At 45.5% G+C, this 21,770-nt stretch overlaps 1 protein-coding gene across 1 annotated transcript in view; it reads right to left on the bottom strand.

The window, feature by feature from the left end:
- PPP2R2C (protein phosphatase 2 regulatory subunit Bgamma) overlaps positions 1-21,770 on the bottom strand; it is a 237,778-nt gene that overhangs the window by 148,798 nt on the left and 67,210 nt on the right. The gene's annotated exons all lie outside the window — the stretch shown is intronic.

Genomic DNA, 21,770 nt, shown 5'->3' with positions numbered 1-21,770 from the left:
CAGCTGAGCTTAGGGGAGGGTACCTTGGGTGCCAAGGTGACCAGTTATGGGAGACAAGGCCAAGGGCAGGGGGACTGGGAAGGGCGCAGGAGGAGGGCAGTCTCTCAGGGCAGAGGCAGAAAGGACTGGGAAGGAAGGAGTAGAGGAGCAGCTGAAGAGGGCGCACCTGGAGAACGGGGACTGGGGGAGGGCAAGGACGCTGGGCCCCTTCATTAGGAGAAGAGGGTGGGTCACACAAGTTCTGGGGCCCCTCGAGAGCGCTGAGTATATGTGAAGAATCTGGGTGGAGGAGGTCCAGCACGGCTCAAAGCAACACTGGATGAAATGGCTGGAGAGTGAGTGGGCCTCCCCAGGCAGAGCGCTGAGACCTCCTCATGCCCACCTCTCCCGTGAGAAAGGTATAGAAATACAGAGCTAGATTCGTCCAAAACCAGGCTGGAAAATGCGTCCCAACCTCCCTCCACTCCCTCCCCTCCTAACCCAGGGCTCTGCCAAACAGGAACCTCCCTCCCTCCCTCCCTCTAGTCATCAGCCTGTCACATAGTGGGCCCTCAAAAACTATTTGCCTCCTGCTTTGCCAAGCTGCCGCCTCCTCCACCATGACCCGCTGCCTAATGAATCTGAGCACCCTGCACGGGGCACAAGGCCCAGTGGGGGCTTCAGAGGTGTGAGGGACCATCAGGCCTTTCTAGGAGCCCAGCAGAGCCTCCTTGGCAAGGGAGGGGCTTGCAGTCCCAGCCACTCGAGATGCTGAGGATCACTTGAGCCTGAGAGGCAGAGGTTGCAGTTAGCCAGGACGGTGCCACACTGCACTCCAGCCTGGGCAACAGAGCAAGATTCTCTCTTAAAAAAAATTATAGGAACTTCTGAGTGATACGGTCTCTTTGTTTAGCTTTAGTCACGACTGTCAACCAGTTTACCAAAGAGGTAACAGAAGATTGTCCCTCCTGATCCACCACCTCCTTAAATGAGGTGTTGTTACTTTGATTCCAGCCATTTATCACCTCTAACGCTGAATCCAGCATCTTTTCCTAAAACTGGAACTGGACTTCCTCCTCGTCTGCGGCCAGATGCACTGGACTTATCCCGACTCCCACACCTTCACCCTCCACAGCCTGTCCTCCTTCCAGCCCTGTTGACTTGCACTCACACAGAACTCTCCAGCCGTTCCTCCAGCCAGCCTCCTCACCCCACCAGAATTCAGGGCCTCACCCCTCCTTCATGTGGTCCGTGTTCTCCTTCCTGGTTCAGATGTTTCAAGGCTCCCAGCTCCACATGACAACATCTCACCTCAAAGGTCTTCACAGTCTGGTCCCAACTGTGTCTCCAACCAACTCCCTGTGTGCCCCATTGCTTCTCCTTGGACAGCTGCCCCTCCCAGACTCCACATTCACACACACTCGTGACCCCGCTGACAATGTCATCTCTGTGTCTCACCTTTTTTCCATTTGGAGTTAGCCTAAATGCCATGATTAATGGTGACTCTAGCAGCAGCTAGCATTTATTGAATGGCCACAGGGGAGGTCATCAGTGCTGACCACACACATCCTGCTTCTTGCCTCCTTCTGTGCCTGGGGTAGACCTGCACTTTCCCGGCCCTTTTAATGTTAGGTGTAGTCATAAGACTTGCTTTGCAGAGTAAAAGGTGAGGTGAGTGACCAGTGTCTCTTCTGAGTGAAGCTTCAGTGGCCTCTGTGGGGTTTGCCAAATTCTTTTTTCCCTGACTCAGGATCTTGAAAAAGCACTCCTCAAGATAGATTATCCATCAGCCCGAGTCTTTAATTGAGTACGAATAGCAGGGGCCCCTGTTTGATGTGCTGAGTGAGTGAGAAACACTCACGTGATGTGTTTCGTCCCTGAGAGCTGTGGGTTGCTGGTGACAGCAGCACACCCTCACCTACCTGCCTGCTACCTCCCCCTTTGCCAGGTGCTGGATGAGCACTTCACACAGGCTACTTCATTCTCACCTCAACACACGAGAACCCTGCCTCAGCCAGAATGAACTAGAAGACTGCAGCCATGAATGACCCTCCAGAATGCAGCCACTTCGAGGCTATTTCTCACTCGTGCTTCACGTCCGTCTCGAGTGGGCTGCGGCTCTGCTCCCTGTCACCTTTGTCTGGGGACCCAGGCTGATGGAGCTGCACATGGCTGGGTTTGTGCAGAGGTAATAGAGACAGGCGCTGTAATCCCAGCACTCTGGGAGGCCGAGGTGGGCAGATCACGAGGTCAGGAGTTTGAGACCAGCCTCACCAACATGGTGAAACCCCATCTCTACTAAAAGTACAAAAATTAGCTGGGCATGGTGGCGCACCTGTAACCACAGCCACTCAGGAGACTGAAGCAGGAGAATCGCTTGAACCCAGGAGGCGGAGGTTGCAGTGAGTCAAGATTGTGCCACTGCACTCCAGCCTGGGTGACAGAGTGAGACTCCATCTTAAAAACCTAAAAGAGAGAGAGAGACAGGAGCCATGAGCTCACTCTACAGCATCACTGGCCCAAACAACTCACAAGACCACCACCTGCGAGTCAGTAAGGGCAGGGAGGGCACTGCAGGCCAGATGGTCACGTGACCTCAACAGAGCATAGAAGTACAGTCTCCCTGCAGGATGGGGCTGCTCATCTGTTGCACAATGATACAGTCAACCACACGACCCATTTTACAAATGAACAAACAGCACTGAGTCCTTTCTCCCAAGTTACTCAGCTCCTAAGTGGCAATGTGGAGATGCCCCCAGGTCTGTGATTCCAGAGCTGGTATAATCAGCCCCTATACCAGCTGGTATAATACAGCAGCTAGCTGTACCATCCTACCGGCTTCTCTGCCACCGTTCCCCTCCATGACCACCCAGGTCCTAGGGCCAAGCTTCCAGGTGGTTTTCTTGGTTTGTTCCACCACTTTGAGCCTCATAGAGGCTGGGTCCACAGTGCCACAGTGGACCTCTCCTCCAGTGAAATGATAAGACAAAAGCCCACCCCTTCGACACACAGATCAGGTTGCCATGCCTCTAGTCGAAGAGAGAATGTCTTGGAATTCTGAGATATGCCAACACCTGGCAAATGAAGATGAAGAGCCATAATCCATCCCAAAACTCTCAAGGTTGGTGATTTTCTGCCCCTGCACAAGTAACACTTGCTTGTGATAGAAAATTTGGAAATAAAGGAAAACATAAAAGTTATGGTCCTGAGTCCAAATATCATTGCCAGAAACCTTTGGGTGTGTTATCTCGGGACCTTTTCAGGGTAGAGTTTTGTTTTTACATAATCATGATCAGACCTTGTTTTTTTGCATTTTATTTGTTTTAGTGACATATTTCAAATAAAGAGACTAAAATGTATTATTACAATCCCCTATCTTTTGAATATTAATTCAAAAAGAATCAATATTAGCACTGTTTGCTTCAGCTCTTTATTATTATTTTATTTATTTTTGTATTTTTGTGTAGATACAGGGTCTCAGCTCTGTTGCCCAGGCTGGTCTCTAACTCCTGGGCTCAAGCAATCCTCCCACCTCAGCCGCTGAAGTACCTTGGACCACGCCCACAAGCCATTGCACCCAGCTTTGCTTCAGTTCTTCTTATTTGAGAAATGAGACCACAAAGATACAACAGAAACTCCTTTACATTCCTTCCTAGTCCTCAACTTCCCTTTCTCTTTCCAGAGCCAAACACTGTCCCCAAGTAGTGATTTCTTCCCATTCATGTTCTATTCCTTAACCTACATACATGCATTGTATCATTTGATGTAATTTAGAAATGTATATAAACATGATCATATTGATCACACCATATTGCAAAGTGCTTTTTTTTCCCTAAGCATTATTTTTGCAGCTCTACCCTAGTTTCTTCATTGATCTTGCATGCTGGCAGAAAACAATCAATGGTGTGCTGGAGCTTGCTCCAAGAACCTTCTCCCAAGAGCTGATCATGCGCATCTTTTCCTGACTCTGTTCGATGATGTCATGATGCTAGCTAGAGAGTATTTACATCCCAGAAATTGGCAAATTCTACAAATTAAGGCTTTTTGTCCTGAATAGCAGGTTGTTAAATATTTACCAGCATACAATTAATGTGTTATTTCTCCTACCAGCTCTCCACCCACCCGGATAATATTTAGGTTGTTCCTAACCTTTTTGGATTTCAAACAACTCTGAAGGTACATCCTTTTACCTAGTTCCTCATTGCTTGCAGTGTAAAGCCTTCCTACGATGGGCAGGTGGAGGGGGGAGGCTACTGAGTCATACTGGTGACATTCATTCTGGGTCATGCATACCGGTATATGTACATACTTAACTTCCTACTCATTACCAATAGAGACATTTTATACACCTCGAGCAGTGCATCAGATTCTCAAGTGACACTTGGAATAGACTTAAATTCATGTGAAGTTGATGGGTGAGCCAGTAAGTGAGGATTACTAACTTTGCATTTCCTGATTCCTAGTGTTTGGGAATCTTGCCATTTGGCCATTTCAATTTCCTCTTCTATGAACTGTCTGTCTTTTCTCATTGCCCATGTCTCCATTGGGTTGTGTGACTTTCTCCTTACTGGCTTTCCAGAGCTTTTGATGTAATTGTATCCTTTGTCTGTCTATATGTGTTGCAAACCTATCTTCTGTTTATATGTTACAAACACTCTCTTCTAATTTGCAACTTATGGTACTCTTATCCTAGGGAAGTCACTCATTTTGATGTAGGAAATTTATCAATATTTATCTTTTAAGCATTTTGCCTTTTGTGTTCTGTTCTACCAATACTTGTCTACCCTCTGAGTTATAAAGGTAGTAGACAGAATGTCCTTTCTTTATGTTTTAAGACATATATTTAGCTCATTTACAGCATGCTTTTCTGTTCGGGGTGAGGCAGTGATCAAAGTACATACTTTTTCCATATGAAGAAAGTAATATCCAAATGATTCACTGAATAGTCCATCCTTTTCCCACTGATTTAAAATGCCACTTCTTTTCTATACCAAGTTCCCACATACATGCGGGTCTCCTTCTGGACTCTCTGTTCTGTTCCATTGGTCTTTCTGTCTGGCCCATGTGGCAGTATTACCCTGCCTTAGAGAGACAGCTTTATAACAAGTCAGTATCAAGTAGGTCAAATGGCACAGTCTTCACCTTCCATCAAAATTGTCTTGGCTATTCTTGGACTTTTTCTTTTCTACGCAAATTTTCAGTTTTTCAGATCCCATTGAAAATTCTGTTGGAGCTGGGCATGGTGGCTCACGCCTGTAATCCCAACACTTTGGAAGGCTGAGACAGGCAGATCACCTGAGGTCAGGAGTTCAAGACCAGCCTGGTCAACATGATGAGACCCTATCTCTACTAAAAATACAAACATTAGCCAGGTATGGCAGCACATGTCCATAGTCCCAGATACTCGGGAGGCTGAGGCAGGAGAATCGCTTGAAGCCAGGAGGCAGAGGCTGCAGTGAGCTGAGACTGCACCACTGCACTCCAGCCTGGGCGACAGAGCGAGACTCCATCTCAAAAAAAAAAGAAAAAGAAAAAGAAAAGAAAAGAAAATCCTGTTGAGATTTTCACGGAAACTTCAATGAGTTTATAATTAACCAAGAAAAAATAGACATCTTTCTGATATTGAATCATCCCATCAATGGATATGGTCTATCTCTGTATTTATTCAGATCTTCTTTCATGCCCTTCAATTAAATTTTGTAATTTTCTTCATAACAATAATAACAACCATTTATATGGAAGTTAGTATGTGCCAGCTACTGTTCTAAACACTTTATAAACTCAATTAATCATCCCAGCTTCCCTGTGAGGTGAATATTATCTCCCTTGTACAAATGACGAAACTGAGGCACCAAGTCTTCAAGTAATTTTCCCCCACCAAGAAGCAGCAGGGCCATGATCTGAAACCAGGCAATCTGGGTTGGGATGCTCTGCTCTAAACCACTGAACCACTCTCCTATACTACCTCCATAAAGGGTGGGTACATCTTTTGTTAGATTTTCTCTTAAGTATCTCATAGATTTTACTGCTACTGTAAATAGGATTTGTCCCTCCTAATATGTTCTAATTGTACTGCTGTTCAGTAGGAAGGCTATTTATTTCACTATGTTGTCTTGTCCCCAGCAATTCTGTTGAACTGTCACATGCTTCTAATAGTTAGAGAGCAGAGTCTCTTGGATTTTCTATGTAGACAATTATGTCATCTGCAATTAAAGACAATTTTGGCTTCTCCTTGCTATTCTTAACCCACTTGCTGTCTAGTCCAGTAGGTTCCAATGCAAGGCAGTATTGAACAGCAGTGGTGGTAGAAAGCTTCTTTGTCTTAGGTCTAGCAATGCTTTTGAAGTTTCATCATGAAAAATGATGTTTGCTGGCAGGTTTTGATAGATACTGTTTCTTGGGTTGAGTAAATTCCTCTCCTAGTTTTTTGAGAGAGCCCTCTTAGAATAAGTATTAAAATTTGTGCCTAACGTGGATGCTTTTTGTTTGACTGCTTGCTTTGTTTTGTGGTATCTTAATAAGATAATATGACTTTTGCCTTTAATCTATTAATGAAGTGAGTTAACATTTTTTTGTCTTTAACTGTTTCTTAGGGTAAACCTTACATGGTAATTAGATGATAGATAGATAGATAGATAATACACAGATTGAGAGGTAGATGACAGATAGAGCCATATTTGTTTTGCTAATATTTTTATTTGAGTTTTACACCTATGTTTAGAAGCCATATTGTTAATAATTTTCTTTTCTTGCAATTTTCTAGCAAGTTTGTACTAACATAAAATGAGTTGAAAAACTTTCACTTTTTGTTTTTATAGAATAGTTTGTATATTATACAGACTATATTCCAAAGAGTTTCCAAAGTTGTTACATCATTTTACATCCCCATCAGCAGTATGTAAGAGTTCCAGTTTCTCCATATCCTTATCAAAATTTGGTATAGTCAGCCTTTTTAATAGGTATATCATAGTATCTCATTGTAATTTCAATTTGCATTACCCCCACGGCTAATGATGTTGCTCATCTCTTCATGTGTTTATTTGCCATCTGTATATCATTTTTGGTAAAATGTCTGTTCAGACATTTTGTCCACTTAATAATTGGGTGGTTTGTTTTCTTACTATTGAGTTTTGAGAATTCTTTGTATATTCTAGATACAAGCCATTTATCAGATACTTGCTTTGCAGATAATTTCTGTCAGTCTAGGGCTTGTTTTCATTCTCTTAGGTGTCTTTCAAAAGGGAGATGTTTTTAATTTTGATGAAGCCCAATTTATTAATTTTTAATTTTATGCATCCTGCTTTCAGTGTCATATCTAAGATATCTTTTACTCACTGAAGATCACAAAGATTTTTGCTCTGTTTTCTTCAACAACAGGGATTGGTAAACTGTGGCTTGCAGACCAGCTGCCTATTTTTATATATAAAATTTTACTAGAATATGGCCATATCTATTCATGTATTTTCTATGGCTTCTTTCATACTACAATGGCAGAGTTCTATCATTACAACAGAGTCCATATGGCCCACAAGCCTAAAATACTTACAATGTGGTCCTTTAAGAAAAAATTCTCCACCTCCTCTTCTAGAAGTTTTATAGATGTAGGGTTTATACTGAGATCTATGATCCATTTTGAATTAATATTTTTATATGGTACAAAATATGGATTGAAGTTCATTTTTACAAATACACAATTGTTTTAGCACCCATTATCTAAATATTCTCCACTGAAGTGCACTTGGGCCTCTATTCGAAATCATCTGTGTCGTGGCCAAAGATATGTCCATCTATTTCTGGACTGTGCATTGTTGTCCCTTGATCTGTTAATCTATCTTGACACCAATATCACTTGTATCAATTACTGAAGCTTTATAATAAATCTTGAAATCAGAGTTGTTTTGGCTATCCTGCGTCCTTTGTATTTCCACATGAATTTTAGAATGAATTTTTCGGTTTCTTTAAAAAAAATCAGATATCATTTTACACTGTGTTGAATTTCAGATCAATTTGGGGAGAATTGCCATCTTAACAATATTGAGTCTTCCAATCTACTAACATAAGCTATCTCTCCACTCATTTAGGTCTTCTTTAATTTCTATCATCCATGTTTTATAATTTTCAGTACACAAGTCTTTCACATCCTTGTCAGATGTATTCCTTCCTATCTCATATTATAACTGGTAGATTTTAAGTTTCTATTCTGATTGATCTCATCTCTTGCAAACTTGTTAAACTGATTTATTAACTCCGATAGCCTTTTTTGTAGATATCTTTGGATTTTCTACATAAATAACCATGTCATCTGTAAATAAAGATGGTTTTGCTTCTTCCTTTCTAATCCAAACATCTTTTTTCATCTTTCTTGCTTTATTGCACTAGCTATAACTTCCAGAAGAATGTGTACTGAGAGTAGACATTTTTGCCTTCTCCCGATCTTAAGGAGAAAGCATTAGATTTTTCATTTAGTCTGTAGGTTTTCTCATAGATGCTTGTTATCAAGTAGAGGAATTTCACTTCTATTCCTAGTTTCTTGAGAGATTTTATCAGTTTCATCAAGAATAAGGTTGGTTTTGTCAAATCCTTATTGTGTTTATTGAGATGATAGCATGGATTTTTATAGATTGTTAATATGGTAAATTACATTGATAATTTTTGAAAGTTAAATCTACCATGCATTCCTGGGAAAAACCCACTTGGCTATGATGTATTATCCTTTTTGGGTATTGTTAGATTGAATTTGCTAATAATTTTTTAACTCATGTACAAGAGGACTATTGATATTGATCTGTAATTTTCTTTTTTCATAACGTCTATCTGGTTTTGAGATCAAGGTAACTCTGCCCCACAGAATGATTTGGAAGGTGTTCTCTTCTCCTCAACTTTTTGGAAGAGTTTATGTAGAGCTGGTATTATTTCCTGCTTAAATGTTTACTGAAAGTCATCAGTAAAGTCATCTGGGCCTGGAGTTTTCTTTGTGGAAAGGTTTTAAACTGTAAATTCGATTTACTCAATAGCTATGGGACTGTTTATAATATCTATTTCTTCTTCAGTAACCTTTGGTAGTTGGTGACTTTCCAGGAATTTACCCATTTCCTCTAAGTTGTTGAATTTATTAGCAAAAAGTTGTTCATTATCTTCCCTTATTATTCTTCCAATGACTGCTGAATATATACTGATGTCACCTTCTCATTCTTGATATTGACAATTTCGTCTCCTCTCTTATTGTCCTGATCAGCCTGGCAAGAGGTTTATCAATTTTATTGATAAAAATCTTAGATAACTTTTTCATCAATAAATAACCAACTTTTGAATTAATTTATTTTGTCTCTTGTTTTTATTTTATATTTAGCCAATTTCTCTTCTGGTCCTTACTATTTCCTCTCTTCTGCTTACTTTGGGTTTAATTTGCTCTTCTTTTCCTAGTTTCTTAAGGAGGAATCAAGGCCATTGATTAGGAACTTTCTTCTATTCCAATATAGGAATAGTAGTTTAGTGTTGTGCATTTCCCCCTAAGTATTGTTTTAGTGACATCTCATAGATATTGAACATTGTGTTTTCATCTTCATTCATGTAAACATATTTTCTAATTTCTGTTTAGATTTTTCCTTGATAACACGAGTTAAATAAAGTGTGTTTCATTGTTTTCAAATATTTGGAGATTTTCCAGAGCCCTTTCTGTTATTGATTTCTGATTTAATTCCATTATGACAGAGAACATACCTTTGTGACTTGAATCCCTTTACATTTACTGAGACTTGTTTTGTGGCCAGAATGTGGCCTATTTTGGTGAATGTTCTGTAGTGTGTACTCGAATACCTGTGCTACTGTGTTTGGGTAGCATGTTCTACAAATGTAAGCCAGGTCCAGTTGGTTGATAGTGTTGTTCATATCTTTTATTTTCTTACACATTTTTGGTTTAGATGTTTCATCAATTAGTAAGAGAAGGTTATCTAAATCTCCAACTATAATTGTAGATTCATCTATTGCTTCTTGCAGTTCTGTCATTTTTGCTTCATGTCCCCGATTAGGTGCATAAACATTAAGACTGTTGTGCCCTTTTAATTAATTGTTTCCTTTATCATTATGAAATGACTTTATTTAACCTGGTAATATTCTTTACTATGAGATCTACTTTGCGATTAATATATCCACTGCAGCTTTCCTTTGATTTGTGTTAGTTAACACAATGTATCTTTTTCACTGCTTTACTTTTAAGTCTCGTCTTTATATTTAAAGTGGGTTGCATGTAATCAGCATATATTTGGGTCTTGCCTTTTCACCCAGTCTGATGCCTTCTTATTGGGGTATTTAGACCACGGCTGCTTTTGGTGTGGTTAGGGTTATCTCCCTCATCTTGACATTCACTCTCCATTTATTCCATCTTCCTTTGTGCCCTTCTTTCTCCTTTTCTGTCTTCTTTGCAATTAATTGAGCATTATTCAATGCTCCATTAATCATTGTTCAATGATGTCACTCTCTCTACTTTCTGGCTTCTTAGCTACAACTTTTCTTAGCAATAACTCTTATTGTTTTAGTAGTAGTTTTAAGGTTTATAGTATAAATCTTTAACATATCCCAGTCTACCTTCCAGTGATATTATCCCATGTCGAATATAGTTTACTTACTTATATTTTCCCCTCCCAGCCTTTTTGCTGTTACACAGTTTACTTTTATATATGTTAGAAACCTCACACTACACGGTTATTATTTTGTGTCAAGAGCCAATTATACTTTAAAGAGATTAAAATAAGAGAAATATTATATCTCAACTATGTAGTTACCATTATGCTCTTTGTTCCTTTGCATAGTTCCATATTTCCATCTAGTATCATTTTCATCCTGTTTGAAGCACATCCCTTAACATTTCTTGTGCTACAGGCCTGCTAGTGATAAATTCTTTCAGGTGTTATGTCTGAGAAGTCTATTTTGCTTTTATTCCTGAAAGATTGTTTTCTGGGTATGAACTCTAGGTTGACTTTTTTTTTTTTAATTTTATGCTTTGAGGATATTCTTCCACTGCCTTCTCACTTGCATTATTTCCTTTTTTTTTTTTTTTTTAGATGGAGTCTTACTCTGTTGCCCAGGCTGGAGGGCAATGGCACGATCTTGGCTCAGTGCAACCCCCGCCTCCCAAGTTCAAACGATTCTCCTGATGAGTAGCTGGGACTACAGGCACGTGCCACCATGCCTGGCTAATTTTTGTATTTTTAGTGGTGACAGGGTTTTACCACATTAGTCAGGCTGGTCTGGAACTCCTGATCTCATGATCCACTTGACTCGGCCTCCCAAAATGCTGGGATTATAGGCATCAGCCACCGTGCCTGGCCCTCACTTGCATTATTTTCTAGGGAAATCCACTGTAATCTATATCTTTGCTGCTCTGTATATAACATGTTTTTCCCCACCCCACACCTTTTTCTGACTACTTTTAAGATTTTATCTTTATTAGTTATTTTGGGCAGTTTAATTATAATGTGCTTTAGTGTGTTTTTTTTTCCATTTTTATTGTGCTTGTGGTTCAATGAAATTCTTGTATCTGTGGGGGTACCATGTTTATTGAATTTAGAAATTTGCCCACCATTATTTCTTCAGATATTTTTCTGTCCCTTCCTCTCCTCTCTTTCAGAAGCTCCAATTATACACATATTAGGCCTCTTAAAGTAGTCTCACAACTCCGTGAGAAAGTCTGTCTCTTTTTGTAATTTTTGTTCTTTTTTTTTTTTTTTTTTTTTGTCTTTTTACTCTCTATATTTCTTTTGGGATAGTTTCCATTGCTGTCTTCCAGTTAACTAATCTTTTGTTCTGCAATGTCCTCTCTGCTGTTAATCCTATCCAGTGTGTTTTTCATATCACACATTGTAATGTTCATCTGTAGCAGTTTGATTTATGTCTTTTCTGTATCCTCCATGTTGATTGTATATCCAGTCTTTCCTCTAGCTTTTAGAATGTTCTTGTCTGCTAATTTTAACATCTATATGAATTCTAGATCAGTCTTAATTGATTGACTTTTCCCTCATTATGGTTTGAATTTTCCTGCTTCAGCACATGGCTAGTAACTTTTTACCAGAGGCCAGACATTGTGACTTTTGCCGTTCGGGCTGCTGGATTTGTTTGCAGTACTATAAGTATTCCTGAGCCTTGTTCTGAGATGGCGTCAACTCCTTTATAAACAGTTTGATCTTGGCCAGGCATGGCGGCTCATGCCTCTAATTCTACCACTTTGGGAGGCTGGGGTGGGAGGATTGCTTAAGCCCAGGAATTCAAGACCAGCCTAGACAACATAGTGAGACCCTGTCTCTACAAAAAATTGAAAAAGAAATTAGCCAGGCATGGTGGCATGTACATGTATTTCCAGCTACTCAGGAGGCTAACGCAGGAGGATGGCTTGAACTTGGGAGACTGAGGCTGCAGTGAGCCATGATTATACCACTGCACTCCAGCCCAGGTGACAGAGCAAAACCCTGTTTAAAAAAAAAAAATGAAACAGTTTGACTCTCAAAAGTCTTGCTTTGATGATTTGGTAAGCATGTTTGCAGAAATTATCAATCTAGGACTAATTATTCCCTACTACTGAGACAAGACTTTCCTTAGTTGTCTACCTAATTTCCTGTGAATTACAAGATTTTCCAGTCTGGCTGGTGAGAGCAGGCACTACTGATGACTGTGTGTGTGATCTAAGTACTGATATCTCAGGTCTTTGGGGGGGTGTTCTTTCCCTGACTGTATAATTTCCTTGATGGATGTGCTGATTAGTACTCAGCTGAGCACTCAAGTTGGACTTCTGCATAACTCCAGAGTGCTCTTTCTTTGCAGCTCTCTCTACTGCGTAAGTCAGCCCTGTGAAATCCAGCCACTTTGATCTCCCCAGACTCAGCTCAGTCTTTCAACTCAGGGGTTCCAGCAGACTCCAGTGGGCAACCACTCCCTACAACGTGGCCAGAAATCTCTCAAGACAGTAAGCTGGAGCAGTCCTGGCCTCACCTTGTTTATTCCCCATCGCTCAGTGATCACTTTCGTTTCTGATGTGCAGTTGCTTGGAAACCACTGTTTCATTTGTTTTGTGCCTTTTTTTTTTTTAACTTGTTTAAAGTGAGAAGGTAAGTCTGGTCCCTAGTAGTCCATCTTGGCCAGAAGCTCAGCAGCTCCATTTTAAGCCCTGAACCCTCCCTCCACAGCGGGCTTCAGGTAAGTGGTAAAAGTGCCTCCTATTCCTCCCCATGCCGAGAGGGGATTCCCAGCACACCCTCTCTGAAGCAGTATGCTCCACAAAACCTCCTTTTATGAGGTACCCCTCAACGCTTTCATACCCTGCCTGTCAGTAAAGAGTGGGAGCATCCTTGCAATAAACTTTTGAAAATTTTCTTTGAAAATATTTCTTCAACTGGTTCCTCACTTTAATGTGTCACATTTATTTTATTTGGTTATCTCAGTGAGAATTGGAGGCACGGATACACCTAGTGCCTGGCACATCACGGGTGCTCAGGGAGTCTCTATTGCCCCTAGCTTTTTCAGGTTCTGCCAGCGCACCACTCAGATTCGTGAGTCGAGTCGTGTGGGGACTGAGATTCACAGAGAAGCACCTCTTGGCTATGTCAGGTAGGACGGAAAACCACCCGTTAGCACCTGACTTAATCACATCCACTATTTTCAAACTTCATACCAAAGACAAATGGATGGTATAACTTTTTACCCCATACACTGGATTCAAGCAAAATAAATGGGCACAGAGCTAATCCCTCCCCTAGGCCAGCCCTGGGGAAATTTGGAAAACAAGCAATTAAGTATGATCGAGCAGTTTGGCCCAGGAGGAAAATGACCTCCGCCTGCACATTGCTCTCTGGCGATCAGTAATTCACAGCACTTGCCAGCCGTGTGTGCAGCGCCCGGCGTCCATCCCTCCCACCAACCGCCTCAGCCCTTTCAAGAGGGGCCCAAAGGTCTGATGCTCATCCCCACCTTCTACCTGGGCCTCGCTATGTCAGGAAAACAAGACTCCAAGCCTTTTGTGGGCAGGCTCCTGGGAGCAGGTTCCTACGTCCTCTGTCTATAAAGGGACTGCAGTGAATGAACTCTACCCAGCCTTCAGCAGGGAGGTGGCATTCTTTCCCACTGGCATGTCTAAGCCATCCTCTCCTGACACTTCCTCCATGAGACCTTCCTTGATTACTTCTGTGCTTAGAGTCATCACTAAGTCCATACCACATTTATTCACTATTCATTAATTTTAAAAATGGTTGTTCACCAATTAAATGTCCGGACTACAGGACATACTGGAGCAGAAAGCAACGAACAGCAGCAACTCCTGCCCTCGCAAGGTCGAGGAAGACACAGTCCTGAAAAGCAGATGGACGGGGAGCCAGACGGGACAGGGGGCAGAGGAACAGGGAAACAGGACTGAAAAGCAGATGGACGGGGAGCCAGACGGGACAGGGGGCAGAGGAATGGGGAAACAGGACTGCAAAGCACACCAGCCACATCCCCCAGAGGGAGGTGGGGAGGAAGCCCACGCTGTCTAGGCACTCCAGGGAGAGAGGGGGCATCAGGGCACAGTGTTAGGGCAATGCCACATCTCCCGGGACATTCCAAAAAAGAACATCAGCCATGGCAAGAAGCTGAGGCCGCAGCCCCGCTCCCACGCCGCACTCTGGACTAACGCTCCCCACACATGATTTCACTCCACTTCCACATATTCCATGGGTAGGGACTCTTAGTGTCTCCTTTTCACAGATGGGGAAACTGAGGCTTAAAGAGGTTAAACAAACTCCACCAGGTTGCACATGAGCGGTGGATGAGACCTGACTCCAGGAGGCCTGGCTGCAGAGCTGGGCCCCAGACCTTCCCTGAAGGTGGGGCACCCACCTAAACTCTCTGCCCCAGCCTCAGTGCTCCAAGACCCTGCTCTGTGTCACTCACAGATCTGTTTTACCCCATTTCCCCCTCTGTAATGTCAGCTCTGTGGACAGGAATTTTTGCCTGTTTTGCTCACTGCGGTGTCCACCCCTACTGCCTGGTGTGTGGCAGGAATCTGTATTTGTTGGATGAATTTGTGGATCAGTGGCTGATCAGGGAGGCCAGTAAGTGGTTCAGATAGCCAGCCCCTCAACCTGCCCCTCCCCAGCACCTCTTTGCCTCCTGCAGGATGGTGGCACAGGCTGGCCAATGAGCTTCTACACAGGAAGATGGGGCAGGCTGATGGGGTGTGGGCCAACCCAGGGGGCCATGCAGGGTGGTGGAACCAGTCCAGATATTCCTTTGGGGAGCCAGAGAGTTGAGTCCAATGGGGCTGTCGGGACCCAGAAGGCCTTGAGAGCCAGGGAAATGATGACCGGTTCGAACAGCAGGGTGGCAAGGCCAGGCCGTCATGGGACAGTCTCTGGAGGGGACCAGGCTAGAGTTGGGCCAGTGGTACAGTTTGGCTGTATGTCCCCACCCAAGTCTCATGTCAAATTGCAATCCTCAGTGTTGGAGGAGGGGCCTGGTGGGAGGTGATTGGATCATGGGGGCAGACTTCCCCATTGCTGTTCTGGTGATGGTGAGTGAGTTCTCATGAGATCTGGTTGTTTAGAGGCGTGTGGCACCTCCCCTTTCCCTCTCTCTCCTGCTGGCCATGTGAAGATGACCTGCTACCCCTTCGCCTTCCAGCATGACTGTAAGCTTCCCGAGGGAAACTTACTAGCCATGCTTCCTGTACAGCCTGCAGAATTCTAAGTCAATTAAACCTCCTTTCTTAATAAATTACGCAGTCTCAGGTAGTTCCTTACAGCAATGGGAGAATGGCCTGATACAGCCAGGCTCCACCCGCTGGCCCTGCTGCAGGGCCTGAGTGAACTACTGTCCTCCAGGGACTGGTAACACCAGGGACAATAAGGAGGCTTAATCAGGATCCTCTGATTGCAAGTGACAAAAAGCCAGCCTAAACTAGCTTAGCATAAAAAGGGACACAATCCCAGGCCCTGACAGTGGGCCCTGGGGCTTAAACTCCATGGGACCCTCTCTGTCTCACGTCTCTATTTCTCTCATGGGGTGGACACAGCCAGTAGCAGTTCCAAGGCCACTTCCCACAGCACTTTGGCCAGAGCCAGAGAAGGTCTCACCACTCACTGCCAGCCGAAACCCCAGGATGGACTCCAACAGGGTCATCCAGAGCCCCTGCCTAACCCTGGCCAACCCCACAGGCAGGGAGGTCTGAACTCTGGCCTGTCCAGGATCGTAGTGCTGAAGACTCGGTGGGGTAGGGGGATGCCACGAGAGCCTCCCCTCGAATGCTCTGGCATCTTTCTGCATTTCAGTCCAAGGCCTCGGTCCACACCACTGGGCCTGGAGCACGTGCTCAAGTGTGAGTGAAAGGCAGTGCCCCCATGCCAGCCCTCCACCAATCTGAACTGAGAATCCCTGGAGAAGTGCTGTTGTCCTGCTGTATCTGGAGATCAGTTCTAAAGCCTTCTGTACAATTCTCAGTAGACTGGAGCCCCCATCCCTCCAGCAGGGACCCCAGTGATGTGCCCTAGGATCTCAACCCAAATAAACGTCCTGCGCCCAGATCCTGGCTCAGGCACTGCTTTCAAGGAATGCAAACTAAGAGACACCACAGAGAGGGCACCTGGGTCTTGGAGAATACACAGCAATGACACAGGTGCAGATCGCTCCAAAAGGAGCAAGCCAGCCTTTGGCCGGAGAGAGGCCTCCCAAAGGCACGGGTCCCAGGTGTAGGACTGAACTTCGGGGTTAAAATTCTGACCTGCCAAGACAATGATGTCCTCCCAGTGGCCCGGGAACCCTATGGGATCTGCTTCCCTTCCCCAGTCTCCCTCCTCACTCCATTCCGACACACCAGCCTCCCAGCTGTTCCTCCAGCTCAGCACGCACACCCCTGCCTCGGGAACTTTCTGTCTGCTGTTCCCTCCCCTGAGCTGTTCTTCCCTCAGATACCTGCAAGCCTCGGCCCCTCGCCTCATACAAGACTTGACTCAAATGTCGCCTTCCTACTGAGGCCAACCGGGCTCCCCCTACCTACAATTGCAAACAGCACACCCACCACCCACCCACACATACATGCACACACACACCCCTCCTGGTCCCCCTTTCTGGGCTTTGCTTTAAAAATTTTTTCTTGTTTATCATAACTATTGTCTGTCTCCCTCAATCAGAATGTCAGCTTCAGGGAGCCAGGGCGAGGCACTTGTAAACAGGGAGGAGGGTCTGGGGGCTTCTGTCTTTTTCACTGTGCCATCCCAAGCAGGGCACGCAGGAGGTAGCAGCACATTTTAGCCAAGGCATGGTGCTGGGGAGACGCGGGAGTTGTGTGCAACATAACACCAGCACAATGCATCCTGCCTGTCAAGATGACACACTCCGTCCATCTGGTACACGAACAGTGCTGTCTTAGACATCGGACACATACTAGATCGATTTAGTGCAAAATGAAAGATAAATTCATGCTGGTGCCTTCCTGAAGAAGAGGCCCGTGTCTGCAGCTGGCTCTCCACACTGGCAGCGGAACGCACTCTTGAAGGATGGCAGACACGGAGGGGTGGATGCCCTGGCTTCGCTCTCATTGCTCCCAAGAGTTCCCTGTCCTCTGGGCTGCATTTAACCCTCCCCCAGCCCCCACCCCGATTAATGGTTTTCTCTTTCTGTGGACTCTTTAGTTGGGAGCCATAGCTTTAAAATCACAGCAGCCTCGGTGTACTCAGTTACCTAGCAACAGCCATAAATCAACAGAACATGCTGGAATATTAAAGCAAACCTTCCTGGCTGTTAGATGCATTGGCCTTTTTTAATCTAAACATGCTCATTTGCCCCCATGCCTCGGCTGCACCCAGCTTCCAGCCTGCAGCGCACCTGGCTTACAGATTTTAAAACCACCTTAGGGTCTGTCTGATTTTTCCATCTGAGTCTTTTGTGCTTTCTTGGCACTCTGGCCAGCACCCAGGGACAGGACCAGGCAGTCTCTGCTGACGTGGCTGGGGCAGGACCCGTCAGTCCAGCCTGAATGCCTCTGTCTCAGCCCTACAGCCAGGGGACCCAGGCCAGCCCTGCAGTACCTAGAAACACAGGGGATGCAGGGGACCCTGGTTCTTTACCATAGGTCCCCAAATCGCCCGTCAACCTTGTCCCCTGGGTAGGTTAATATATGGGTGTGAAGGCCCTCCCCTGGGTATCCAGGGGAATCCCTCACTCCCCTCACATTGGATAACCCATTCATTCATTCATTCATTCAAACAGACAGGAACACAGCACCTCCTGTACCCCAGGCCTAGCCCTCAAGAGCTTGCATCCTCCTGGGGTGAGGAGCTGAATGTAACACCAAAGCATTGGTCTCTCAGTCGGAGGGCCACCTGGGCCACATGGGTGCCAGATACTCAGAATACAAGTGGGAGTGATACAAACACAGCCCCTAACTCAGACACTCACAGCCCAAGCGGAGGTTGGCAAACACTTAGGGTGCCAAGCACACAGGGTGTGCTGTCCAGGTGGGAGCCTGGGGCATAGGGAGGCAGGGTCCAGGGGACCAGGCAGGGCACAGCAGAGGAGCGAGGAGGCATCAGTCAGCTGGGAGCAAGGCAGACGGGCACTACAGGATGCAGGTCAGGGCTACACGGGGAGGGAGGAGGCCACACGTGGCCCTTCCTGCGGGTGTGGCTGGAGAGTCCGGGGCCAACTCTCACGCAGTTGTGCCCATCTGCTACTGCCAGGGTGGAGCAAGGGGAAACCTGAGTAAAAGGGTTTTGTTCAGGGAACTCTCCTGGCTGCCCCGTCCAGAGGCTGTCCTGAGGTCAGGCTGGGGGCAGAAGACTGCAGCCAGGATGGTGGTGGTGGCCCAGGGATGTTCTGTGGGGAAGACCCTGTTGTCCCTGCAACAGGGGAAGCCGTCCACGTAGAGAGGTTGCTGGAGGAAGAGCAACTTGGGGAGGCCCACAGGCTGGTGTGTACAGCCCATCAGCACCCTATCCCACAGCTGAGAGCCCTGCCTCTCCTGCCCATCCAGCCTGCCCTGCCAAGGAGCTACATGGCCTCCACAGCCAGCATGAAGTCCCCAGGCTGAGAGCCACAGTGTGGGTGAGTATTGGGGCCACAGAGCCTGGCCCACTCTGCCACCTGCACGTCTGCCACACCTCAGTCCACCCAAGTGACAGCAAGCCAGTGTCGGCCCAGGGAATGCCACATGGCCATTGAGGAAGCTGGGAGGACAACTGGCTTCAGAACACAGCAGCTGGGGCAGGCCTGGGGCCCCAGCAGACCAGCCCTCTGGAAAACAGTGTCCCAGGCACCCCCAGATCACTGGTGCCTGGCGCAGTGCCTGGCATGCAGAGGGGCTCTGGACCTGGGGCTAAATGTGACAGCTACTGGATGCCATGTGGTAGGACCCACATCCCTGCCCGCCCCCATACCCTAAGTCCTCCTGGTGAGGGGACAGGCATGGAGGGGGGTCTGGCTTCCTCCCATGCTCTGGCAGTGATTCCAAGGGAAAACAACACTGCGTGAGGGTGGGAGTGAGGTGAGGATACTTCCTCTACCTGGAAAATGGAGATCGTAGGTCACCTCGCCTTCCCCCTGGGGATGTGATAAACATCAGCTCAAAGATGCCAAAGTGCTTTGAAACAGAACTGCTGCCGGGAGGAAGAGGAGGTTCTTGGGCTGGCCCTTCCGAGTTTCTCCTGCTGGATAATTGTTGCATGGTGTGTGAGTTCCCAGGCTGCCATTGTCAATTTCCACAGAGTCTGTGGCTTAAAACAACAGAGACAAGTCCTCTCACAGCTCCGGGTGTGTCTACAGGGCTAAAATCAAAGTGCTGGCAGGGCCGGTGCCTTCCAGAGCTTCAGGGGGTGCTCCGCCCTAGGGCCCCTCCCAGCTCCCAGGAGCTGCACTCCTTGGTGCCCCTTGGCTTGTGGACCCATCACCCCAATCTCTGCCTCATCCTCTGTATCTCCCTCACCCCCCTCTCTTTTCTCTTACAAGAACACCAGCCATCAGATTTAGGACCAGTTACCAGAGAGCAAAACCAGGATCATCTCATCTTCAGATACTGTTTAATTACTTCTGCAAAGACTCCTATTTCCAAATGTGTCATATTCACAGTTACTGCAAATTAGATCTTGGACATATTTTGCTGGGGGACAAAGTTTAACCCTCTATTTATGGGAAGAAAATTCTAACTTTGCAGGAAACATATTCATAGTGAGTAAAGAATCAGACCAAAGAATCATCCCATCTGGACCCCACCAGCCCAGGCCTCTGAGAACGGGATTTGCCGAGAGCTGATCTGTGAAATGAGCATAACAAAAGCTTTGCTTGGACACCCGTCCTTGCCTTTCCAGTGAATGTCCACCTACAACCAATATGTGATGAGGGGGGGAGGGAAGGACCATGGTGAGGGAAGAAGAGCCAAGTCTAGGTGCAAGTCCATTTGGGATCATGGATATTCCCTGGGCACCCTCTATGCATTAAAGTCTGCGATGGGCCAGGCACAGTGGCTCACGCCTGTAATCCCAACACTTTGGGAGGCCAAGGCAGGTAGATCACCTGAGGTCAGGAGTTTGAGACCAGCCTCACCAATATGGTGAAACCCCATCTCTACTAAATACAAAAACTTAGCTGGGTGTGGTGGTGTGCACCTGTAATCCCAGCTATTCGGAAGGCTGAGACAGGAGAAGTTCTTGAGCCCAGGAAGTGGAGGTTGCAGTGAGCCAAGATCACGCCACTGCACTCCAGCTGGGCGACAAGAGCAAACTCTGTTTCAAAATAAATAAATAAAATCAGTCTGTGATGGACACAGGGAGTGCGATGATGCCACATGTAGGGATGGGGGGACCCCAGTAAATAGCGGGCAGCTATTGCAGGGTGATGCACAGACTGTGCCAAACAACTGCCCTCTCTTCCTGAAGGATGGGGCTTTCCCAGGGGCCTTTAAAGGGACAATGCTTGATCTGAGTCCACATCTAAGCAGGGGTCACTCGGGGGAAAGAGGGAGGGGGCACCCCAACTAAGGAAACAGCACCATGAGCACAGGCAGGACGCCCAGCACCATGGTGTGATCATGGGCACAGGAGGGAGAGTGGCCAGCTGCTTAGTTTCAGAAGAGGAATGGATGGAGGTGGCAGGGAAGTGGGGAGAACATGCCCCACCAGATAGCAAGGTTGTCACAGATACTTAAGGCCGTGTGATATTGGTGCAAGGATGAACAAACAGGTCCACAGAACAAAATGGAACCCACACTGTACATAGCAGGAAATGACAGAGTACAGAGAGGATGTTCCATACCAGTGGAAAAGGGTAAACCATTCACTCGGTGGTGCTGGGAAATTGTTTTCCTTTTGGGAAAAAAAAATTAAATCCCTACCTCAAACCCTATACAAAACTAAATTCTAAGTAAATTAAAGATTTAACTGTGAAAAGCAAAGCTGAAAACCTTGTGCAAGACGTTATAGAAAACTACCGTTATTATAACCCTGGACTAGGATAAGACTTCTTCAGCAAGCCCAAAGAACAAACCATTGAAAGAGAAATGCTTTCTGCTACATTAAAATCGTCATAAACAAAGAGAAAAGACAAGCTACATGCAGGGAGAATGCATTCGCCACAGCTAAAAATGAACAGTGATTCACAGACAAAGTACACAATGAACTTCAAGATAGCAACAAGAAGTCAAAGGACCCACTAAGAGAGTTTGTACAAATCAGAGAACAGTGTTTTCTAGAAGAGGTCATGAAAAGTGCCTCATAACATATGAAAGGCTCTCCAGAGAAATGGAAATTAAAATCACATGAGAGACCATCAGCAGTTACTAGACT

Source organism: Sapajus apella, unplaced genomic scaffold (assembly GCF_009761245.1).
Source record: "Sapajus apella isolate SASKATOON/1434 unplaced genomic scaffold, GSC_monkey_1.0 scaffold85, whole genome shotgun sequence".
Taxonomy (NCBI): Eukaryota; Metazoa; Chordata; class Mammalia; order Primates; family Cebidae; genus Sapajus; species Sapajus apella.
The sequence above is the reverse complement of the archived record's forward strand: the minus strand, read 5'-3'. Positions and strand labels throughout refer to the sequence as shown.